This window comes from Bombina bombina, chromosome 5 (genome assembly GCF_027579735.1).
Source record: "Bombina bombina isolate aBomBom1 chromosome 5, aBomBom1.pri, whole genome shotgun sequence".
In the NCBI taxonomy this organism is placed as follows: Eukaryota; Metazoa; Chordata; class Amphibia; order Anura; family Bombinatoridae; genus Bombina; species Bombina bombina.
Genome location: NC_069503.1, coordinates 65,212,131 through 65,237,345, shown reverse-complemented (window position 1 = coordinate 65,237,345; position 25,215 = coordinate 65,212,131). Strand labels below are relative to the sequence as shown.

General features: G+C 40.6%; 1 protein-coding gene across 2 annotated transcripts in view; it reads right to left on the bottom strand.

Moving 5' to 3' along the window:
- Nucleotides 1-24,918, bottom strand: part of LOC128659869 (gastrula zinc finger protein XlCGF26.1-like) — a 172,009-nt gene extending 147,091 nt beyond the window's left edge. Inside the window, exon 1 of one of the 2 annotated variants that reach the window (XM_053713446.1) lies at nt 24,897-24,918. The gene's annotated coding sequence lies outside the window, so the exon portion shown is untranslated. The remainder of the gene's footprint in view (nt 1-24,896) is intronic. The other variant, XM_053713447.1, reaches the window with a different exon arrangement.
- Between the last annotated feature and the right edge of the window lie 297 nt (nt 24,919-25,215).

Sequence of the window (25,215 nt, the reverse complement as noted above, 5' to 3'; positions counted from 1 at the left end):
TATTAATGTTATTAGAATTCACAACCTTAGGTAGGAATTTAAATAAAGTCCACAAAACTGCCTTGTCCTGATGAAAAATCAGAAAAGGAGATTCACAAGAAAGAGCAGATAATTCAGAAACTCTTCTAGCAGAAGAGATGGCCAAAAGGAACAACACTTGCCAAGAAAGCAATTTAATGTCCAAAGAAAGCATAGGCTCAAACGGAGGAGCCTGTAAAGCCTTCAAAACCAAATTAAGACTCCAAGGAGGAGAGATTGATTTAATGACAGGCTTGATACGAACCAAAGCCTTTACAAAACAGTGAATATCAGGGAGTTTAGCAATTTTTCTGTGAAATAAAACAGAGAGAGCAGAGATTTGTCCCTTCAACTTTTATCCAAACCATACTGAAGAAATTGTAAAATTCTAGGAAGTCTACAAGAATGCCAAGGAAATTTATGAGAAGAACACCATGAAATGTAAGTCTTCCAAACTCAATAATAAATCTTTCTAGAAACAGATTTACGAGCCTGTAACATAGTATTAATCACTGAGTCAGAGAAACCTCTATGACTAAGCACTAGGCGTTCAATTTCCATACCTTCAAATTTAATGATTTGAGATCCTGATGGAAAAACTGACCTTAAGATAGAAGGTCTGGCCTTAATGGAAGAGGCCAAGGCTGGCAACTGGACATCCGAAACAAGATCCGCATACCAAAACCTGTGAGAAAATGCTGGAGCCACCAGCAGCACAAATGATTGCTCCATGATGATTTTGGAGATCACTCTTGGATGAGGAACTAGAAGCGGAAAAATATAAGCAGGTTGATAACCCCAAGGAAGTATCAATGCATCCACTGCTTCCGCCTGAGGATCCCTGGACCTGGACAGGTACCTGGGAAGTTTCTTGTTTAGATGAGATGCCATCAGATTTATTTCTGGAAGCCCCCACATCTGAACAATTTGAGAAAACACATCTGGGTGAAGAGACCACTCTCCTGGATGTAAAGTTTGACGACTGAGATCATCCGCTTCCCAATTGTCTATACCTGGAATATGGACCGCAGAAATTAGACAGGAGCTGGATTCCGCCCAAACAAGTATCCGGGATACTTCTTTCATAGCCTGAGGACTGTGAATCCCATCTGTCTGGAAACAAATGAACGGTTCTCTCTTCAATAGTGGCCAAAACTGAAGAGCTCTGAGAATCGCACAGAGTTCCAAAATATTGAATGGTAATCTCGCCTCTTGAGATTTCCAAACCCCTTGTGCTGTCAGAGATCCCCAAACAGCTCCCCAAACTGAAAGACTCGCATCTGTTGTGATCACAGTCCAGGTTGGACGAACAAAAGAGGCCCCTTGAATTATACGATGGTGATTTAACCACCAAGTCAGAGAAAGTCAAACATTGGGATTGAAGGATATTAATTGTGATATCCTTGTATAATCCCTGAACCATTGATTCAGCATACAAAGCTGGAGAGGTCTCATATGAAAACGAGCAAAGGGGATCGCATCCAATGCTGCAGTCATGAGACCTAAAACTTCCATGCACATAGCTACTGAAGGGAATGATTGAGACTGAAGGTTCTGACAGACTGAAACCAATTTTAAACGTCTCTTTTCTGTCAGATACAAAGTTATGGACACTGAATCTATCTGGAAACCTAAAAAGGTTACCCTTGACTGAGGAATCAAATAACTTTTTGGTAAATTGATCCTCCAACCATGTCTTTGAAGAAACAACACTAGTTGATTTGTGTGAGATTCTGCAGAACGTAAAGACTGAGCTAGTACCAAGATATCGTCCAAATAAGGAAACACTGCAATACCCCGCTCTCTGATTACAGAGAGTAGGGCACCGAGAACCTTTGAAAAGATTCTTGGAGCTGTCGCTAGGCAAAAAGGAAGAGCAACAAATTGGTAATGCTTGTCTTGAAAAGATAATCTCAGGAACTGATAGTGATCTGAATGATTTGGAATATGAAGATATGCATCCTGTAAGTCTATTGTGGACATATAATGCCCTTGCTGAACAAAAGGCAGAATAGTCCTTATAGTCACCATTTTGAATGTTGGTACTCTTACATAATGATTCAAGATCTTTAGATCCAGAACTGGTCTGAATGAATTGTCTTTCTTTGGGACAATGAATAGATTTGAATAAAACCCCAGACCCTGTTCCTGAAATGGAACCTGCATGATTACCCATGATAAGTCAAGGTCTGAAACACACTTCAGGAAAGCTTGGGCTTTCTCTGGGTTCACTGGAATGCGTGAGAGAAAAAATCTTCTCACAGACAGTCTTACTCTGAAACCTATTCTGTACCCCTGAGAGACAATGCTCTGAATCCAATGATTTTGGACTGAATTGATCCAACCATCTTTGACAATTTTTAATCTGCCCCCTACCAGCTGAGCTGGAATGAGGGCCGCACCCTCATGCGGACTTGGGAGCTGGTTTAGATCTCTTAAATGGCTTGGATGTATTCCAGATTGAGGAAGGCTTCCAATTGGAAACAGATTTCTTAGGCGAAGGATTAGATTTCTGTTCTTTATTAAGTTGAAAGGAACGAAAACGGTTAGAAGCTTTAAATTTACCCTTAGACTTTTTATCCTGAGGCAAAAAGCTCCCTTCCCCCAGTGACAGTTGAAATGATTGAATCCAACTGAGAACCAAATAATTTATTACCTTGGAAAGAAAGAGATAGCAATGTCGAAAGACATATACAGTATCTAACATCAATTCTGATGATATCAAAAATGGCATCACAAATGAAATTATTAGCATGTTGAATTAATTTAACAATGCTAGACACATTATGATCCGATACTTGTTGCACTAAAGTTTCCAACCAAAAAGTTGAAGCAGCTGCAACATCAGCCAGAGAAATAGCAGGCCTAAGAAGATGACGTGATCATAAATAAGCCTTCCTTAGATAAGATTCAAGTTTCCTATCTAAAGGATCTTTAAAAGAAGAACTATCTTCCATAGGAATAGTAGTACGCTTAGCAAGAGTAGAGATGGCCCCATCAACTTTGGGGATCTTTTCCCAAAACTCCAATCTATCAGTTGGCAAAGGATACAATTTTTTAAACCTTGAAGAAGGAATAAAAGAAGTAGGGATGCACCGAAATTTCGGCAGCCGAAATTTTCGGCCGAAAATGAGCCTATCCCATTCGGGCCGAAAGAGGGGCAAACCGGCCGAAAATTGCGTGCTCTATCTGCCCCACACCTACACTTACTGGCCGCCGCTTACTGCATCTACTTGCACCTAAAATTAAGGATGGTGTAGCTAGAGGCCTTCTCGGCCGTTTAATTAGCAACTACATTTCCCACAACACCACTCACTGCAGCACAGCCTCCTCCCTCCTTTCCTACCTAGAGCGGTTCCTTCCTCTTTTTGCAAAATCTGCACTTCCTGTTCTGAAAGGCTCCGGTGTACTGTTTGCTTAGTGCTGTAGAAGAAGAGTTGCTCCGGTTCAGTGGTTCAGCAGTTCACCTCTGTGAGAGACAACGGAGGTTTGATTTACAGTTGTGTAGTGTGAGGAGGTAGAGGGGGGTTGCTCTGTGTTATGCTGTTGTAAATCAAACCTCCGTTGTCTCTAACAGAGCTAAACTGCTGAACCGGAGCAACTCTTCCTCCACAAAATGCTGAATAATTGCAGTAATAGACAAAGCTTCTACGTTTTAAATCCCTAGTAAACAGTTATACAAGCAGGGCTTTTACTTAGTGTGTGTACCACATGTGTGACTTTTTTGTGCTGTTATTTAGTCTGTAAATAGTGTGTGTGTGAGCTGTGTATAACATATTTACTGTATAACCTATATATATATATATATATATATATATATATATATATATCTACTCATAACCTAAATATACAAAGCTTATCTGCTCTTTATTAAACCCAACAAATACCACACTACAGTTTTGTGCTGTTATATAGCCTGTACATAGTGTGTGTGAGCTGTGTATAACCCATAAATATCGAATACACAGCTTATCTGCTCTTTATTAAACATGACAAATACCAAACTGCAGCTCTGTGCTGTTATATAGTCTGTAATTAGTGTGTGAGCTGTGCATAACAACTATTTACTGTGTATAACCCATATACAGTATATCTAGTTATAAGCTAAATATCTAATACAAAGTGTATCTGCTCTTTATTAAACCTAACAAATACCAAGCTGTAGCTCTGTGCTGTTATTTAGTCTGTAATTAGTGTGTGTGAGCTGTGTATAACATAACTATTACACATGCAGTATTCCTGATCTGCCAATAAATATTAATACTGCAGTGTAAACCATTTCTTGCAAGTTTTAATTGTCTAGCCCTTACTGTTTTGCATAGATAGAAAGGTTTTCTAGGACTATACTAAATTTGGATAACTAGTAAACCAAAAGAAAATCTCTTAAATCTGATTCTGTTACATAGAACTGAATGAAGAATGTATATTGATATTAAATAATCAACAATATATTATTCTTCACTCATTCATATATAACAGAAACAGATTTAACAGATTTTTATTTATATTGCTTTTTAAAGTTATTTTTTTGTCCAATTTCAGTGTGGTTAATGGTTATTTATTTATTGGCTTGTATTTTTTTTTATTTCAGATCCATTAAATTCATTAAAAACTGTAATATAAAATTATAGAAAAAAAACTATTTTAAAATCATTTTTGAAAAAAAAAGTCAGTTTCGGTTTCGGTTTCGGTTTTCGGCCAAGGGCATCCTGAATTTTCGGTTTCGGTTTCGGTCCAGAATTTTCATTTCGGTGCATCCCTAAAAAGAAGTACCCAGTCTATTCCATTCCTTTGAAATCATATCTGAAATAACATCAGGAACTGGAAAAACCTCTGGAATAACTACAGGAGGTTTATAAACAGAATTTAAATGTTTACTAGTTTTAATATCAAGAGGACTAGTCTCCTCCATATCTAATGTAATCAACACTTCTTTTAATAAAGAACGAATATACTCCATTTTAAATAAATAAGAGGATTTGTCAGTGTCAATATCTGAGGCAGGAACTTCTGAATCAGATAGATCCTTATCAGAGATAGATAAATCAGTATGTTGTCGGTCATTTGAAATTTCATCAACTCTATGAGAAGTTTTATAAGACCTTTTACGTTTATTAGAAGGCGGAATAGCAGACAAAGCCTTCTGAATGGAATCAGAAATAAATTCTCTTAAATTTACAGGAATATCCTGAGCATTAGATGTTGATGGACCAGCAACAGGTAATGAACTACTACTGATGGAAACATTATCTGCATGTAAAAGTTTATCATGACAACTATTACAAACCACAGCTGAAGGTATAGCCTCCACAAGCTTACAAAAAATGCACTTAGCTTTGGTAGAACCGATATCAGGTAGCAGGATTCCAGCAGTAGATTCTGAGACAGGATCAGATTTAGACATCTTGCAGAATGTAAGAGAAAAAACAACATATAAAGCAAAATTATCAATTTCCTTATATGACAGTTTCAGGAATGGGAAAAAAATGCAAAAAGCATAGCCCTCTGACAAAGAAAAAAGGTCAGAGGCAAAAGGAATGGGGTCTTAAATAATGAAAATGTTTGGCGCCAAGTATGACGCACCACAAACAGAAAAATATTTTTTGGTGCCAAAAACGTCCGGAAACGAAACACTAGTGTCATAGATGACGCAACCTCATGAGGGACTCGGCACCAACTAAGAAGCCGGAAATGACGAATTTGCGTCAACTAACGTAACTTTCGGGCCAAAAAAATCTTGCGCCAAGAATGACGCAATAAATTTTAGCATTCTGCACCCTCGCAAGCCTAATACAGCCGGCAATTTAGAAAAAGAGTCAATTTGAAAAAGACTAAACCCCAGGTAAGAAATAATTTTTTCACAAAATGCATTTCCCAGATATGAAACTGACAGTCTGCAAAAAGAAAATATACTGAAAACCTGAATCATGGCAAATATAAGTACATACATATATTTAGAACTTTATAAAAAAGTGCCAAACCATAGCTGAGAGTGTCTTAAGTAAATGAAACATACTTACCAAAAGACACCCATCCACATATAGCGGATAGCCAAACTAGTACTGAAACAGTTATCAGTAGAGGTAATGGAATATGAGAGTATATCATCGATCTGAAAAGGGAGGTAAGAGATGAATCTCTACGACCGATAACAGAGAACCTATGAAATAGATCCCCGTTAGGAAAATCATTGCATTCAATAGATGATACTCCCTTCACATCCCTCTGACATTCACTGTACTCTGAGAGGAATCGGGCTTCAAAATGCTGAGAAGCGCATGTCAACGTAGAAATCTTAGCACAAACTTACTTCACCACCTCCATAGGAGGCAAAGTTTGTAAAACTGAATTGTGGGTGTGGTGAGGGGTGTATTTATAGGCATTTTGAGGTTTGGGAAACTTTGCCCCTCCTGGTAGGATTGTATATCCCATATGTCACTAGCTCATGGACTCTTGCCAATTACATGAAATAAATATATATATATATATATATATATATATATATATATATATACACGGTATATGTACATACATACATACGTACATACATACACACACACACACTGATTGTCATTGGCTCACCCCATGTGTTCAGTTAGAAACCAGTAGTGTGTAGTATGTTCTACCTAAATCATGAATGAAATATGTTTTAGGTCCCTTTAATGATACTACACCAGCCGCTTATACTTCAGTGCATCACTAGGTACACTTAACGCTACTTAGCAGGCTCTACACCTGGGTTAGCTCAAGCAGTAATATATTATATATTTATTATGGCAATGACGGAAACTAAAAAAGTACAGACCAGGGATTTCTCAATTGTATGGATCTAATAATTCCCTAGACCAGAGCTTTACAAACTTTTCATGTTGGTGACACTTTTTAGATCTACATCATTTTGCGACACAGTAATTCAGTTGTACTAGCAAACAGGAGGTTAAACTATCTTGTTTTAAGAGATACTACACATACATAAATTAAGTAACAGTAAGTATGTTCAAGAATTAAAAAAAGTTTAATATCACCAATAGCCACTTACTATTTTAATGGAATTTATGAGATTGATGGGATGAACACAGTTTCTGAATATTTGGTGGAATATTAGATAAAGACTCTCGCATTTCATCATCAGGCATTTTTAAGCTTCCACTTCCTATCCATATATCAAGAGCAGGAGCAGTAACGCACTACTGGGAGCTAGCTGCAAAAAATACAACACTTTAACTTCAGCTCAGCGTTTAAACTGCCGCCCTCAGAGATCTGCGAGTCCGACTGAATACTGCCCGCGCTGCAAACACACTGCTGTCCCACTCAATGACTACACGTGCAGTCACGAGTCTATTGAGGAGACTACACGTGCAGTCACGAGCCAATTGAGGAGACTACACATGCAGTTACGAGCCTATTGAGGAGACTACACATGCAGTCACGAGCCTATTGAGGAGACTACACGTGCAGTCACGAGCCTATTGAGGAGACTACACGTGCAGTCACGAGCCTATTGAGGAGACTACACGTGCAGTCACGAGCCTATTGAGGAGACTACACGTGCAGTCACGAGCCTATTGAGGAGACTACACGTGCAGTCACGGGCCTATTGAGGAGACTACACGTGCAGTCAGAAGCCTATTGAGGAGACTACACATGCAGTCACGAGCCTACTGAGACTACACATGCAGTCACGAGCCTATTGAGGAGACTACACATGCAGTCACGAGCCTATTGAGGAGACTACACGTGCAGTGACGAGCCTATTGAGGAGACTACACGTGCAGTGACGAGCCTATTGAGGAGACTACACGTGCAGTCATGAGCCTATTGAGGAGACTACACGTGCAGTCACGAGCTTATTGAGGAGACTACACATGCAGTCACGAGCCTATTGAGGAGGCTACACCTGCAGTCACAAGCCTATTGAGGAGACTACACATGCAGTCACGAGCCTATTGAGGAGACTACACGTGCAGTCACAAGCCTATTGAAGAGACTACACGTGCAGTCACGAGCCTATTGAGGAGACTACACGTGCAGTCAGAAGCCAATGTGCCGCCAATGGGAATAGTTTCAGTTCCCGCTGAGTTGCACCACTAGGTTAAGATGATCTGTGACCCACTAGGTATCAATCACGTGACAACCATGTGATATGCGTAGCAGGCAGGCGGAAAGTAGGAAACAAAAAAAAGAAAAACAAATGTGTGCTGAAGCAGGGACGCACTTACACACTGCTGCCGACACACTAAGGTGTCACAACACACAGTTTAGAAAGCACTGCCCTAGACCATGCACATGGGCTCTCACAGGTGGATTTTCTATGTATTTCTCTTTTTTGGGATCATCTATGTGAAATTAGGGTGAATAACACATTTATTTGAATGCTCATCTATAGGGGTTATGTGCTGCTGGGGAGCTCAGAATGTAAATCTGCAGGGAATGACAGCTCTAATCTTTATGGTCACTGGAATTGAAGAGGGTGGGGGGTCCTGTCACACCTTTTGCCCAGAGGCCTTGGTTGGTCTCAGTCTGCCCCTGTATATACATTTTTATTAACTAATGTTATTGTCATAAAGGGCTTTGTCAGCTGTAAAACACAAAGACCTAAATCCCACTGAGGAGGTAAATTGTGAAAACTAAGTGATAAAAACATTTATCGCCATTAAAGTCTATGGAGAATTTTTATGATACCAGCAGTTTCTAAACTTTACCACCGCAATGAAAACACAGCCAAAGTACAATCTGTTGTAACCAATAGAAACAGCACTTAAATCTGTGCTTAAAGGGACAGTCTACTCCAGAATTGTTCTATTTTAAAAATGTAGATAATCCCTTTATTACCCATTCCCCAGTTTTGCATAACAACACTGTTATATTAAAGTAAAGATCAATTTTCATCAATGAGTGCCCGGTTTTTAAAAATACTTTTAAAAACAGGGGCACTTTCATTGATGAAAATGAACATTGCACTGGATTTGAAGAAATACTTACCTTTTACTTCTGTAAATCCCCCTCCTTCTTCTTCCTGCTGTAGACCACAGCAATGACGAAACTGGCTTCCTCCAATCACAGCCAGGCATCACGGGCTGGACGCTCTGGGGAGCAAGCCATTATTGGAGGAAGCCGGTTTTCGTCATTTCTGACGTCAGTACAGAGGAACTGAGGCTGAGATTGGCGATCCGGTTTTGCAGGAGTAAAAGGTAAGTATTTCTTCAAATCCAGTGCAATGTTAATTTTCAGCAATGAAAGTGCCCCTGTTTTTAAAAGTATTTTTAAAAAACGGGCACTCATTGATGAAAATTGACCTTCACTTTAATATACTTTTAACCACTGTGATTACCTTGTATCTAAGCCTCTGCAGACTGCCCTCATCTCAGATCAGTGCTAGCTCAAAAAACTCCACAGGATTGAGCATGTTATCTATATAGCACACATGAACTAGCAGTGTCTTGCTGTGAAAAGCTATAAAATGCACTAATAGATAAAAGATAAGAGGCAAGAAATTAGCATATGTGCCTATCTAGGTTTAGCTTTCAACAAAGAATACCAAAAGAACAAAGCAGCTTTTATGATAAAAATAAAATTGAAAGTTGTAAAAATTGCATGCCCTATCTGAATCCTGAAAGTTTGATTTTATCTTTACTGTCCTTTAACCCCTTAGTGACCACACCATTTTTCAATTTTCTTACCGTTAGGGACCAGGGCTATTTTTACATTTCTGCAGTGTTTGTGTTTAGCTGTAATTTTCCCCTTACTCATTTACTGTACCCACACATATTATATACCGTTTTTCTCGCCAATAAATGGACTTTCTAAAGATACCATTATTTTCATCATATTTTATAATTTACTATAAACACTTTTTTTAATAAAAATATGATGAAAACAATTGAAAAAAAAAAAAAAAACACACACTTTTTCTAACTTTGACCCCCAAAATCTGTTACACATCTACAACCACCAAAAAACACCCATGCTAAATAGTTTCTAAATTTTGTCCTGAGTTTAGAAATACCGAATGTTTACATGTTCTTTGCAAGTTATAGGGCAATAAGTACAAGTAGCACTTTGCTATTTCCAAACCATTTTTTTTTCAAAATTAGAGAAAGTTACGTTGTAACACTGAAATCTGTCAGGAATCTATGAATAACCTGTCACATGTACTGTATATATTTTTTTTTAGTAGACAACCCAAAGTATTGATCTAGGCCCATTTTGGTATATTTCATGCCACCATTTCACCGCCAAATGATATTAAATAAAAAATATTAACTTTTTCACAAACTTTAGGTTTCTCACTGAATTTATTTACAAACAGCTTGTGCAATTATGGCACACGTGGTTGTAAATGTTTCTTTGGGATCCCCTTTGTTCAGAAATAGCTGACATTATGGCTTTGGCAATACTTTTTGGTAAATGTCGCTGCACACCACACTTGTATTATGCCCAGCAGTGAAGGTGTTAATTAGGTAGGTTGTAGGGTTAATTTTAGCTTTAGTGTAGAGATCATCCTCCCACCCCCTGATCCCTCCCTGACCCCTCTCAAACAGCTCTCTTCCCTCCCCAACCTCACAATTGTCACTGCCATCTTAAGTACTGGTAGAAAGTCTGCCAGTACTAAAATAAAAGGCTTTTTTTATTTTTATACTGCAGTGCTGGATCCCCCCTTAGCCCCTAACCTCCCTGACCCCCCAAACAGCTCTCTAACCCTCCCCCCTCTACCTATATGCCACCATCTTGGGTACTGACAGCCGTCTGCCAGAACCCAGTTTGCTGAGAAAAAAAAGTTTATTCCCCCCTCCCTCTCCATCCTTCCCATACATTATCTGGAACTGACCAGCGTTGGCCGCCCACCTGCCTCCCTGCTATGGCTCCCACCCACCAACGATCAGCACCATCGCTGGCCAATGCAGAGAGGGCCACAGAGTGGCTCTCTCTGCATCAATGAGAAAAAAAAATGGTATTGCAGTGATGCCTCAATATCGAGGCATTACTGCAATACCCTGAAAGTGATCATGATTGCTTCCAGCGCTTCAAACCCAAGAGGACATGCCAGGCACGTCCTTGGTCGTTAACGACCATTTTTTGTAGGACCTTGGTCCTTAAGGGGTTAAACTCTGAAAATAGTGGGTTTTTCAATCATTAGCATTATAAGTGCACACTAAAGGCTTCATAAACCTGACTCTGCTACATATCTGCCCCTAGTAAGTCTGAACAGGGGTGATAAGATCATGTAAAACAATGTAACTGTTGTTAATCCCTTAATGACCACAGCACTTTTCCATTTTCTGTCCGTTTGTGACCAAGGCTATTTTTACATTTTTGCGGTGTTTGTGTTTAGCTGTAATTTTCCTCTTACTCATTTACTGTACCCACACATATTATATACTCGCCATTAAATGGACTTTCAAAATCTACCATTATTTTCATCATATCTTATAATTTGCTATAAAAATAATACAAAATATGATGAAATAATTGAAAAAAAAACACACTTTTTCTAACTTTGACCCCCAAAATCTGTTACACATCTACAACCACCAAAAAACACCCATGCTAAATAGTTTCTAAATTTTGTCCTGAGTTTAGAAATACCCAATGTTTACATGTCCTTTGCTTTTTTTGCAAGTTATAGGGCAATAAATACAAGTAGCACTTTGCAATTTCCAAACCACTTTTTTTCAAAATTAGCACTAGTTACATTGGGACACTAATATCTTTCAGGAATCTCTGAATATCCATTGACATGTATATATATATATTTTTAGAAGACATCCCAAAGTATTGATCTAGGCCCATTTTGGTATATTTCATGCCACCATTTCACCGCCAAAAGCGATCAAATAAAATAAAAAATTTGTTCACTTTTTCACAAACTTTAGGTTTCTCACTAAAATTATTTACAAACAGCTTGTGCAATTATGGCACAAATGGTTGTAAATGCTTCTCTGGGATCCCCTTTGTTCAGAAATAGCAGACTTATATGGCTTTGGCGTTGCTTTTTGGTAATTAGAAGGCTGCTAAATGCTGCTGAGCATCACACGTGTAGTATGGCTAGCAGTGAAGGGGTTAATTAGGTAGTTTGTAGGGAGCTTGCAGGGTTAATTTTAGCTTTAGTGTAGAGATCAGCCTCCCACCTGACACATCGCACCCCCTGATCCCTCCCAAACAGCTCCCTTCCCTCCCCCACCCCACAATTGTCCCCGCCATCTTAAGTACTGGCAGAAAGTCTGCCAGTACTAAAATAAAAAGGTATCTTCGAATATTTTTATTTCTTTTAATAGCATATTTACATATGCTGCTATGTAGGATCCCCCCTTAGCCCCCAACCTCCCTGATCCCCCCAAAATAGCTCCCTAACCCCCCCCCCCCTCTGCCTTATTGGGGGCTTTCTTGCATACTGGCAGCTGTCTGCCAGTACCCAGTTTGCAAATGAAAATGTTTTTTATTACTTTGTTTTTATTTTTTTCTGTAGTGTAGCTTCCCCCCCACAGACCAATATCCCACCAGCCAAACCGATCATCAAATCAAATAAAATTCCCCCCTTTATCCCCACTTCTAACTAAAAAATTTCTGTAGCGTAGTGGTTCCCACCCGCTCCCTCCCCGTGCACGCGCCTGCCCGGCCTCCCCATGCACCTGCGCGCGTCCGCACAGATCCTGCCCCCCTCCGCATCACAAAGGCCATCGATGGCCACCACCCGCCTCCCACACCGGCTCCCACCCACCAACGAACTTAGCCGTTAATGTCCGGTGCAGAGAGGGCCACAGAGTTGCTCTCTCTGCATCGGATGGCTAAAAATGGTTATTGCAGGATGCCTCGATATCGAGGCATCACTGCAATAACCGGAAAGCAGCTGGAAGCGAGCAGGATCGCTTCCAGCTGCTTTCCACACCGAGGACGTGCAGGGTACGTCCTCAGGCGTTAACTGCCTTTTTTTTGAGGACGTACCCTGCATGTCCTCGGTCGTTAAGGGGTTAACAAAATAGCAGTGACAACCCTGCATAAACCCCTTCACTGGCACAGAGAGCTACACAGAGTGTATTAACCCTTCACTTGGACAGAGAGCAGCACAGTGTGTATTAACCATTCACTAACACAGAGAGCAGCACAGTGTGTATTAACCCTTCACTAGCACAGAGAGCAGCACAGTGTGTATTAACCCTTCACTAGCAGTCTAGCACAGTGTGTATTAACCCTTCACTAGCACAGAGAGTAACACACTCTGTATTAACCCTTCACTAGCACAAATAGCAGCACAGTGTGTATTAACCCCTTCACTAGCACAAATAGCAGCACAGTGTGTATTAACCCTTCACTAGCACAGAGAGCAGCACAGTGTGTATTAACTCTTCAATAGTACAGAGAGCAGCACAGTGTGTATTAACCCTTCCCTATGACAGAGCAGCACAGTGTGTATTAACCCTTCCCTATGACAGAGAGCAGCACAGTGTGTATTAACCCCTTCCCTAGCACAGAGAACAGCACAGTGTGTATTAACCCCTTCCCTATGACAGAGAGCAGCACAGTGAGTATTAACCCTTCACTAGCACAGAGAGCAGCACAGTGTGTATTAACCCTTCACTAGAACAAATAGCAGCACAGTGTGTATTAACCCTTCACTAGCCCAGAGAGCAGCACAGTGTGTATTAACCCTTCACTAGAACAAATAGCAGCACAGTGTGTATTAACCCTTCACTAGCCCAGAGAGCAGCACAGTGTGTATTAACCCTTCACAGCACAGTGTGTATTAACCCTTCACTTGCACAGAGAATAGCAAAGTGTATTAACCCTTCACTGGCACAGAGAGCAGCACAGTGTGTATTAACCCTTCACTCGCATGGTGAGCAGCACAGTATGTATTAACCCTTCACTGGCACAGAGAGCCGCACAGTGTGTATTAACCCTTCACTGGCACAGAGAACCGCAGTGTGTATTAACCCTTCACTGGCACAGAGCTGCACAGTGTGTATTAACCCTTCACTGGCACAAAGAGGTGTACAGTGTGTATTAACCCTTCACTAGCATGGAGAGCAGCACAGTGTGTATTAACCCTTCACTGGCATAGAGAGCAGCACAGTGTGTATTAAACTTTCACTGGCACAGAGAGCTGCACAGTATTAACCCTTCACTAGCACAGAGAGCAGCACAGTGTGTATTAACCCTTCACTAGCACAGAGAGTAGCACAGTGTGTATTAACCCTTCACTAGCACAGAGAGCAGCACAGTGTGTATTAACCCTTCACTAGGACAGAGAGCAGCACAGTGTGTATTAACCCTTCACTAGCACAGAGAGCAGCACAGTGTGTATTAACCCTTCACTAGCACAGAGAGCAGCACAGTGTGTACTAACCCTTCACTAGCACAGAGAGCAGCACAGTGTGTATTAACCCTTCACTAGCACAGAGAGCAGCACAGTGTGTATTAACCCTTCACTAGCACGGAGAGCAGCACAGTGTGTATTAACCCTTCACTGGCATAGAGAGCAGCACAGTGTGTATTAAACCTTCACTGGCACAGAGAGCTGCAGTGTGTATTAACCCTTCACTAGCACAGAGAGCAGCACAGTGTGTATTAACCCTTCACTAGCACAGAGCAGCACAGTGTGTATTAACCCTTCACTAGCACAGAGAGCAGAACAGTGTGTATTAACCCTTCACTAGCACAGAGCAGCACAGTGTGTATTAACCCTTCACTAGCACAGAGAGCTGAACAGTGTGTATTAACCCTTCACTAGCACAGAGAGCAGCACAGTGTGTATTAACTCCTTCACTAGCACAGAGAGCAACACACTCTGTATTAACCCTTCACTAGCACAAATAGCAGCACAGTGTGTATTAACCCCTTCACTAGCACAAATAGCAGCACAGTGTGTATTAACCCTTCACTAGCACAGAGAGCAGCACAGTGTGTATTAACCCTTCCCTATGACAGAGCAGCACAGTGTGTATTAACCCTTCACTAGCACAGAGAGCAGCACAGTGTGTATTAACCCTTCACTAGCCCAGAGAGCAGCACAGTGTGTATTAACCCTTCACAGCACAGTGTGTATTAACCCTTCACTTGCACAGAGAATAGCAAAGTGTATTAACCCTTCAATGGCACAGAGAGCAGCACAGTGTGTATTAACCCTTCACTAGCATGGTGAGCAGCACAGTATGTATTAACCCTTCACTGGTACAGAGAGCCGCACAGTGTGTATTAACCCTTCACTGGCACAGAGAACCGCAGTGTGTATTAACCCTTCACTGGCACAGAGCTGCACAGTGTGTATTAACCCTTCACTGGCACAAAGAGCTGTACAGTGTGTATTAACCCTTCACTAGCACGGAGAGCTGCACAGTGTGTATTAACCCTTCACTGGCACAGAGAGCAGCACAGTGTGATTAGCCCTTCACTAGCACAGAGAGAAGCACAGTGTGTATTAACCCTTCACTAGCATGGAGAGCAGAACAGTGTGTATTAACCCTTCACTGGCATAGAGAGCAGCACAGAGTGTATTAACCCTTCACTGGCACAGAGAGCAGCACAGTGTGTATTAATAACAAAATGTGATGTGAAAAGTGAAGGCGCCTAGGCGTAATGCGTGCTAAAGATATATACTCTAAATATCTTTCAACAAAGGAAAATGAGTGAATCTGAAAATATGAGTGATAAGATTTGGTAACAATATCCACCAAATATAACAAGGAAAAGTGACTGTAGATTCACAATAATGTGAAAAACTGTGAACAAAATATAAAGCGTAATAAACAGTGCCAGTATATTGAGATATGCTCTAATATCCTTCAACAAAGGAGCAAAAAATCCTCAAAAACTGGATCGGACAATGTAAAGTATATGCAGTCTGATAATAATATGCAAATAACCAGCAATATATATAATATCATACAATGCTAGAATATATAATAAAGTGCAAATGACTAACAACAAAAATAGTCTCAAACAATAGTGACAGTGCTAAATAACATAGCAGGATACATATAGTAAAATACCCAGGTACTACAGATCGTTAGTATAGTCCTCATACAAAATCCAAATACTGGAAATATCTCCAAACGTCCGCTAAATAGCGGGTGTGCGGCAGCAAACACTCCTTCCAAGGCTGATGGCACAAGCGACGATCTGCAGATAGAGGGGAGATAAAAAGGAGGCACCACAATAGTGTGAGATTGTAGATGACAGAGACCCCCACATACGATACAGAATCACTTACTAGATTGCAAGCACTTGAGAAGTGCCACAGGTGCAGACTGAACCATTAAAAGCTGTCCAGCGAGCTTATCCTCACGATAGAAGAGCCAGAGGGTTAGCTTCAAAATTCCCCACACGTACTGGAGTCAGATATGAGCCCAACTGGTTTAGGAAATCCCAATCTAGGAAAAATTCAGCTCCCAAAAAATTTAGCCAATAAAGTGAAAAATCGGCTGATGTATAAAAACAGTTAAAATAAAACAGGCGTGATGACAGCAAGGTTAAAATATAACAATTAAGTTTATTATAACCTAATACACTACGCGTTTCCCGGTCACAACAACCGTTTCATCAGGTGTAAATTACTAACACAATCATCACACTATTTAAAACAAATCTCGGCGTCTCAAGTCTTACAATGAGCATGCGTGCTAAAACTATGAACCAATAAGGTGTTCGTCTAAGCCGGCTCATTGTTGATAGGGCAATAAGGAGGGGCGTGTGGTACCAACCAAAGTAGGAGTGTTACCTGTCACTCTTAGGAAGCCGCTGTAAAGCTCCGCTATGCCCAATGGCAAAAAACCACTGACAATAAAAAGAAATACAAACATAATACTTGTGCTAAAATCACTAAGCAAAAGGTCGTAAAAGTATAAAAATGTATAGCATATTCCACCTTATGACTCCGCATAACAAACTGACATTAATGCTACTAGAAATTGTACCCATTATCAATACTCAATATTAGTGAGTATCTACAGGGGAAATAGAAATATGTGTACTATATAATACAAAGTTACACACACTTAGATACTTCTATAAAGTCAGCCAAACAAACAAAAAGGAACCAATCACATAGATACTATGATAAATATAAAAATATACTCGATATATATAAAAAAAAATGAATGGTGAAAAATCATGTTAAAAGTATATAAAATAACAAAACAAAATCCACTATCAAATAATATCTGGAACCAAAAAACCCATATAAGATAATACAAATAAGTATAATAAACATAAGCATTATACCAATAATAAATTAAAATACATCACATACCATATATACAGAGTGACAGGATAGCACCCCATAAATGGAAATATTACAGTGGGAGCGAATCATGGGTATATAATTATAAATTATATATATATATATATATATATATATATATATATATATATATATATATATATATATATATATATATATATATATATATATATATAAAAAACGCTATACAGGTGGCCCTCGTTTTACAACGGTTCAATTTACACCGTTTCAGAATAACAACCTTTTTTTCCAGTCATGTGACTGCTATTGAAAAGCATTAAGCAGTGCATTTATTAAAATAGCCAGTAGGTGGAGCTGTCCGCTTGTGTTGCAGCAAAGCCAAGCAAGCTGAAATTAATCAGTTTAACCAGACCTGAGCTATCGAGCAGATTTCAAAGGAACAAGATCTTCCTGTCTATAAATCAGTCCAGATTGGAATGCATAGAAAGAACTGTTTGCAGATAAATGCAAGTGAAGTCTGTGTTGTGTGATTATTTTATTAGGTTTATAACGCTGTTTAGCAAATGTTTTTGTTCATTTAACTTAGTTTAATTATATATTCTGTGTTGTGTGATTATTTTATTAGGTTTATAATGTTGTTTAGCATTTAAAGTCTTCATTTCAAAGCTTTAAAAATAAGTATTAGGTGTTACTTATGACAATTTGGAGAGGGGCCTGGAACCTATCTCCCTCACTTCCCATTGACTTACATTATAAACTGGGTTTCAATTTACAACGGTTTCGATTTACAACCATTCCTTCTGGAACCTAACCCCGGCGTAAACTGAGGGCTACATATATATATATATATATATATATATATATATATATATATATATATATATATATATATATATATATATATATATATATATATATATATATATATATATATATATATATATATATATATATATATAACGCTGGATCCCTGAGCCGGTTATTATTTTTTTGATTTGCCCTATCAACAATGAGCCGGCTTAGACGAACACCTTATTGGTTCATAGTTTTAGCACGCATGCTCATTGTAAGACTTGAGACGCCGAGATTTGTTTTAAATAGTGTGATGACTGTGTTAGTAATTTACACCTGATGAAACGGTTGTTGTGACCGGGAAACGCGTAGTGTATTAGGTTATAATAAACTTAATTGTTATATTTTAACCTTGCTGTCATCACGCCTGTTTTATTTTAACTGTTTTTATACATCAGCCGATTTTTCACTTTATTGGCTAAGTTTTTTGGGAGCTGAATTTTTCCTAGATTGGGATTTCCTAAACCAGTTCGGCTCATATCTGACTCCAGTACGTGTGGGGAATTTTGAAGCTAACCCTCTGGCTCTTCTATCGTGAGGATAAGCTCGCTGGACAGCTTTTAATGGTTCAGTCTGCACCTGTGGCACTTCTCAAGTGCTTGCAATCTAGTAAGTGATTCTGTATCGTATGTGGGGGTCTCTGTCATCTACAATCTCACACTATTGTGGTGCCTCCTTTTTATCTCCCCTCTATCTACAGTGTGTATTAACCCCTTCACTAGCACAGAGAGCAGCACAGTGTGTATTAACCATTCACTAGCACAGAGAGCAGCACAGTGTGTATTAACCCCTTCACTAGCACAGAGAGCTGCACAGTGTGTATTAACCCCTTCACTAGCACAGAGAGCTGCACAGTGTGTATTAACCCTTCACTAGCACAGAGAGTAGCACAGTGTGTATTAACCCTTCACTAGCACAGAGAGCAGCACAGTGTGTATTAACCCTTCACTAGCACAGAGAGTTACACAATGTGTATTAACCCTTCACTAGCACAGAGAGCAGCACAGTGTGTATTAACCCTTCACTAGCACAGAGAGCAGCACAGTGTGTATTAACCCTTCACTAGCACAGAGAGCAGCACAGTGTGTATTAACCCTTCACTAGCACAGAGAGCAGCACAGTGTGTATTAACCCTTCACTAGCACAGAGAGTAGCACAGTGTGTATTAACCCTTCACTAGCACAGAGAGTAGCACAGTGTGTATTAACCCTTCACTAGCACAGAGAGCAGCACAGTGTGTATTAACCCTTCACTAGCACAGAGAGCAGCACAGTGTGTATTAACCCCTTCACTAGCACAGAGAGCTGCACAGTGTGTATTAACCCTTCACTAGCACAGAGAGTAGCATAGTGTGTATTAACCCTTCACTAGCACAGAGAGCAGCACAGTGTGTATTAACCCTTCACTAGCACAGAGAGCAGCACAGTGTGTATTAACCCTTCACTAGCACAGAGAGCAACACACTGTGTATTAACCCTTCACTAGCACAGACAGCAGCACAGTGTGTATTAACCCTTCACTAGCACAGAGAGCAGCACAGTGTGTATTAACCCTTCACTAGCACAGAGAGCAGCACAGTGTGTATTAACCCTTCACTAGCACAGAGAGCAGCACAGTGTGTATTAACCCTTCACTAGCACAGAGAGCTGCACAGTGTGTATTAACCCTTCACTAGCACAGAGAGCTGCACAGTGTGTATTAACCAGTCACTAGCACAGAGAGCAGCACAGTGTGTATTAACCCTTCACTATCACAGAGAGCAGCACAGTGTGTATTAACCCTTCACTATCACAGAGAGCAGCACAGTGTGTATTAACCCTTCACTAGCACAGAGAGCAGCACAGTGTGTATTAACCCTTCACTAGCACAGAGAGCTGCACAGTGTGTATTAACCCTTCACTAGCACAGAGAGCAGCACAGTGTGTATTAACCCTTCACTAGCACAGAGAGCAGCACAGTGTGTATTAACCCTTCACTATCACAGAGAGCTGCACAGTGTGTATTAACCCTTCACTAGCACAGAGAGCAGCACAGTGTGTATTAACTCTTCACTAGCACAGAGAGCAGCACAGTGTGTATTAACCCTTCACTATCACAGAGAGCTGCACAGTGTGTATTAACCCTTCACTAGCACAGAGAGCTGCACAGTGTGTATTAACCCTTCACTAGCACAGAGAGCAGCACAGTGTGTATTAACCCTTCACTAGCACAGAGAGCAGCACAGTGTGTATTAACCCTTCACTACCACAGAGAGCTGCACATTGTGTATTAACCCTTCACTACCACAGAGAGCAGCACAGTGTGTATTAACCCTTCACTAGCACAGAGAGCAGCACAGTGTGTATTAACCCTTCACTAGCACAGAGAGCAGCACAGTGTGTATTAACCCTTGAGAAAAAAGAGATGCTGGAGTCGCAATTGTAAAGTGATTACAACTTTTATTTTCATCCGGTAAAACAGGTCACAAAAGTAACAGCCCTTCCATGGTGTACAAGCTTACGCGTTTCAGCAGTTATGCCGTAATCATAGCTTAATTACTCCCTCCTTACCTTGGGCTTAAAAAGGGGTTAAAAACAAACTATTGGTTGAGAGGCTGTGACCAGTTTAACTCTTACTTAACTGGTGTACTTAGTGTCTCTGTATAAACTATGTTAAAGACCTATCTATGCTGCCTGTAATAATTGAATTTGTCAGTGCTCAGTGTGTGATTTACTTAATTTGATCTATGTATTTATTTACTTACTCAATTAAAGTGTACTTCTTATATTTTTTTATTTTTTTATAAAATGTCTAAATTACTCATCTATGTGGGTCCTAGTACATGTATCCACTGAAGTGCTAGACCCTGCTGCTGACCCCTACAATCCCTGTTTCATTATCCTATGTTTGTTCTTTTAGGTTTCTTTCTTGCTGCAACCACTGCATATTCTAAATTTCAAATAGTGTATTCCTATCACCTTTCATATTGAAATTAAGATCTAATTATATGATTCTCATTATTAATATCAGTGTTGGTACTGTCCTAAACCAAAGGGATTTTATCTTTGGGGCAGTTAGTCCTACTGAGTAAAGAACAATTAAATAGATAAAAAGTGGGAATTATGTGGACAAATAGCCTTGCCTTGCCTAAGTCTTCAATGTGACAGTATATATAATTAAACTGTTTTAGATCCAATGATTAATGAGATCGTAAGCTGAATTAAGTCCTGTGGGGTATCTTGTCTTTAATTTAAAAATCCAGAAGACTTCTTTTTTTGCAAGTACGGATTTTCTGTCACCACCCCTTCGCCCAGCTTCCACTGTTTCTATTATTGTCCATTTAAAGTGTGTACCATCCTTGTTATGGAACAATTTGAAGTGCTGGACGAGTGGGGTGGTCAGAGAGCCCGCTTTGATGTCCAACAAATGTTCCCTAATCCGCTCCCTTGTCTCTCTTGTAGTCATGCCCACATATTGTAGGTTACACATGACACAACCTGCTAGGTAGACCACAAAACTGTTTCTGCAATTCATGCACTGTTTGTGATTGAAAAGTGCATTGGTGGCACTGCATCTGAATCCCTCTCCTATTAGGAGATGTTCACATGCTTTGCAAGATTGATTGCTGCACCTATAAACTCCTTTGAACCGGAGCCAGGAGCTGTTTTGCTCCCTCCGTGTATTTTTTAATTGTGTCGGAGCTAGTAGGTTACCCATTGTGACTCCCTTTCTGAATGAGCATTTACAACCTTTTTCCACCACATCCGCTAGTGCGTTGTCCGCAGCTAGCAATTTGTAATGTTTTCTTATTATTTGACAAATCTTATTGTATTGGGTGCTATAGTCTGTTACAAAATAAGTCTTTCCTCCCTTGTCTCTTTTTGGTTCTGCTTTCTCTAGCAGCTTTCTTCTATTGCAGGAAGTGACTTCCTCCCTTGCTTTTCGAATGACTGATGATTGATAACCTCTTTCTTTTAAGCGTTCCGCCAATTGGTCAGCGTGAAACTCAAATTGCTCAGAATTGCTACAATTGCGCTTCAATCGGGTAAATTGACCCTTAGCTACTGATCTAAAAACCGGTTTAGGATGACTGCTCCTGGCGTGGAGTAGTGTGTTTCCCGTTATTGGTTTTCTGTAAACTTCGGTTTCAACCCCAACCTTGGGAATGCCTCTTAATGTAAGATCCAGGAAATTAATCTGATTCCTGTTTAGTTCAAAAGTGAACTCCAACCCAAGGTCATTGTTGTTTAACCATTGCACAAAGGTCTCAGCCTCCGCCTCTGTGCCCCTCCACACCAGGAGCAGATCATCTATGTAACGCCAGTAGAATTGAATATTTCTCCTGAAGGGGTTCCCATCTCCATAGATGCGGGACAGCTCCCACCACCCCATGTAGAGGTTGGCGAAAGAGGGTGCGAACTTGGCACCCATGGCTGTCCCGCATCTCTGGAGATAGAAAACCCCCTCAAAGGAGAAATAGTACATAATAATCCGAGTCTCCTTACCCCCTGCAAGTCGGCTACGGAGGATGACGTCACGCCTGTAGGCCGGGTGAGTCAGAGCGACAGCGACCGACGTGAGGCTTGTTAGAGCGTGGAGGCTCCAGGCCGATACACAGAGTCCGGCTAAAGCGCAAAGAGTGCTACACCTAACGGCTACAAACAACAGGTGCACAACACATCGAAGAGCCGTGAAGAAGGGGGTGAGTCTTCACATTTTTGCTATATCTATATCTGTGAACGCCTAATTGTATCCTATAGAGTTGCCACGGAGGAGTCTGTTTGTTTTTTTCCCTACCGGGAGGAACAGACAATCGATGTGTATTAACCCTTCACTGGCACACAGAGCAGCACAGTGTGTATTAACCCTTCACTAGCACAGAGAGCTGCACAGTGTGTATTAACCCTTTACTAGCACAGAGAGCAGCACAGTGTGTATTAACCGTTCACTGGCACAGAGAGCAGCACAGTGTGTATTAACCCTTCACTAGCACAGAGAGTAGCACAGTGTGTATTAACCCTTCACTGGCACAGAGAGCAGCACAGTGTGTATTAACCCTTCACTAGCACAGAGAGCAGCACAGTGGGTATTAACCCTTCACTGGCACAGAGAGCAGCACAGTGTGTATTAACCCTTCACTAGCACAAATAGCACAGTGTGTATTAACCCCTTCACTAGCAAAAATAGCAGCACAATGTGTACTAACCCTTCACTACCACAAAGAGCAGCACAGTGTGTATTAACCCTTCACTAGCACAGAGAGCAGCACAGTGTGTATTAACCTTTTCCCTAGCACAGAGAGCAGCGCAGTGTGTATTAACCCTTCACTAGCACAGAGAGCAAGGCAGTGTGTATTAACCCTTCACTAGCACAAATAGCAGCAGTGTGTATTAACCCTTCACTAGCACAGAGAGCAGCACAGTGTGTATTAACCCTTCACTAGCACAGAGAGTAGTACAGTGTGTATTAACCCTTCACTAGCACAGAGAGCAGCACAGTGGGTATTAACCCTTCACTAGCACAGAGAGCAGCACAGTGTGTATTAACCCTTCACTAGCACAAATAGCACAGTGTGTATTAACCCCTTCACTAGCACAAATAGCAGCACAATGTGTACTAACCCTTCACTAGCACAAAGAGCTGCACAGTGTGTATTAACCCTTCACTAGCACAGAGAGCAGCACAGTGTGTATTAACCTTTTCCCTAGCACAGAGAGCAGCGCAGTGTGTATTAACCCTTCACTAGCACAGAGAGCAAGGCAGTGTGTATTAACCCTTCACTAGCACAAATAGCAGCAGTGTGTATTAACCCTTCACTAGCACAGAGAGCAGCACAGTGTGTATTAACCCTTCACTAGCACAGAGAGCAGCACAGTGTGTATTAACCCTTCACTAGCACAGAGAGCAGCACAGTGTGTATTAACCCTTCACTAGCACAGAGAGCAGCACAGTGTGTATTAACCCCTTCCCTATGACAGAGAGCAGCACAGTGAGTATTAACCATTTACTAGCACAGAGAGTAACTCACTGTGTATTAACCATTTACTAGCACAAATAGCAGCACCCTTTGTATTAACCCCTTCACTAGCACAGAGAGCTGCACAGTGTGTATTAACCCTTCACTAGCACAGATAGCTGCACAGTGGGTATTAACCCTTCACTAGCACAGAGAGCAGCACAGTGTGTATTAACCCTTCACTAGCACAGAGAGCAGCACAGTGTGTATTAACCCTTCACTAGCACAGAGAGCAGCACAGTGTGTATTAACCCTTCACTAGAACAGAGCTGCACAGTGTGTATTAACCCTTCACTGGCACAGAGAGCAACACAGTGTGTATTAACCCTTCACTAGAACAGAGAGCAGCACAGTGTGTATTAACCCTTCACTAGCACAGAGAGCAGCACAGTGTGTATTAACCCTTCACTAGAACAGAGCTGCACAGTGTGTATTAACCCTTCACTAGCACAGAGAGCAGCACAGTGTGTATTAACCCTTCACTAGCACAGAGAGCAGTACAGTGTGTATTAACCCTTCACTAGCACAGAGAGCAGCACAGTGTGTATTAACCCTTCACTAGCACAGAGAGCAGCACAGTGTGTATTAACCCTACACTGGCACAGAGAGCAACACAGTGTGTATTAACCCTTCACTAGAACAGAGAGCAACACAGTGTGCATTAGCCCTTTACTTGCATAAAAAAAAGAAGAAGGTGACTTATTACTCCATTGCCTGGCACAAGCAGACGTGTAACATGCATTCAAAGAACAACAACATTTATAACAATTGTAAAAATTTTAAGAAGACCAGAAAGTGACTAAAATCACACAGTACACAGCCTGACTCACTCACCCAGCAACGGCTGCACAGGAAGTAAATGGGAGGGGAACTAAAGTCAGTTCAATACTGAACTACATCTCCCAGAATACATGTAGAGAGATCACATGTTAAGCAGCAGCCAATCAGACAAAAGAAAATATGCTGCTATTTCAAAGACAAATTGGATGTTTAAATGCTGCAAATTCATAAAATTAGTAACTGAGCACATTGTCACTGTCATATCCTCTACTAGTGCATTACAGCTACACTATATACATAAAGCTACACTATATACATAAAGCTACACTATATACATACAGCTACACTATATACATACAGCTACACTATATAC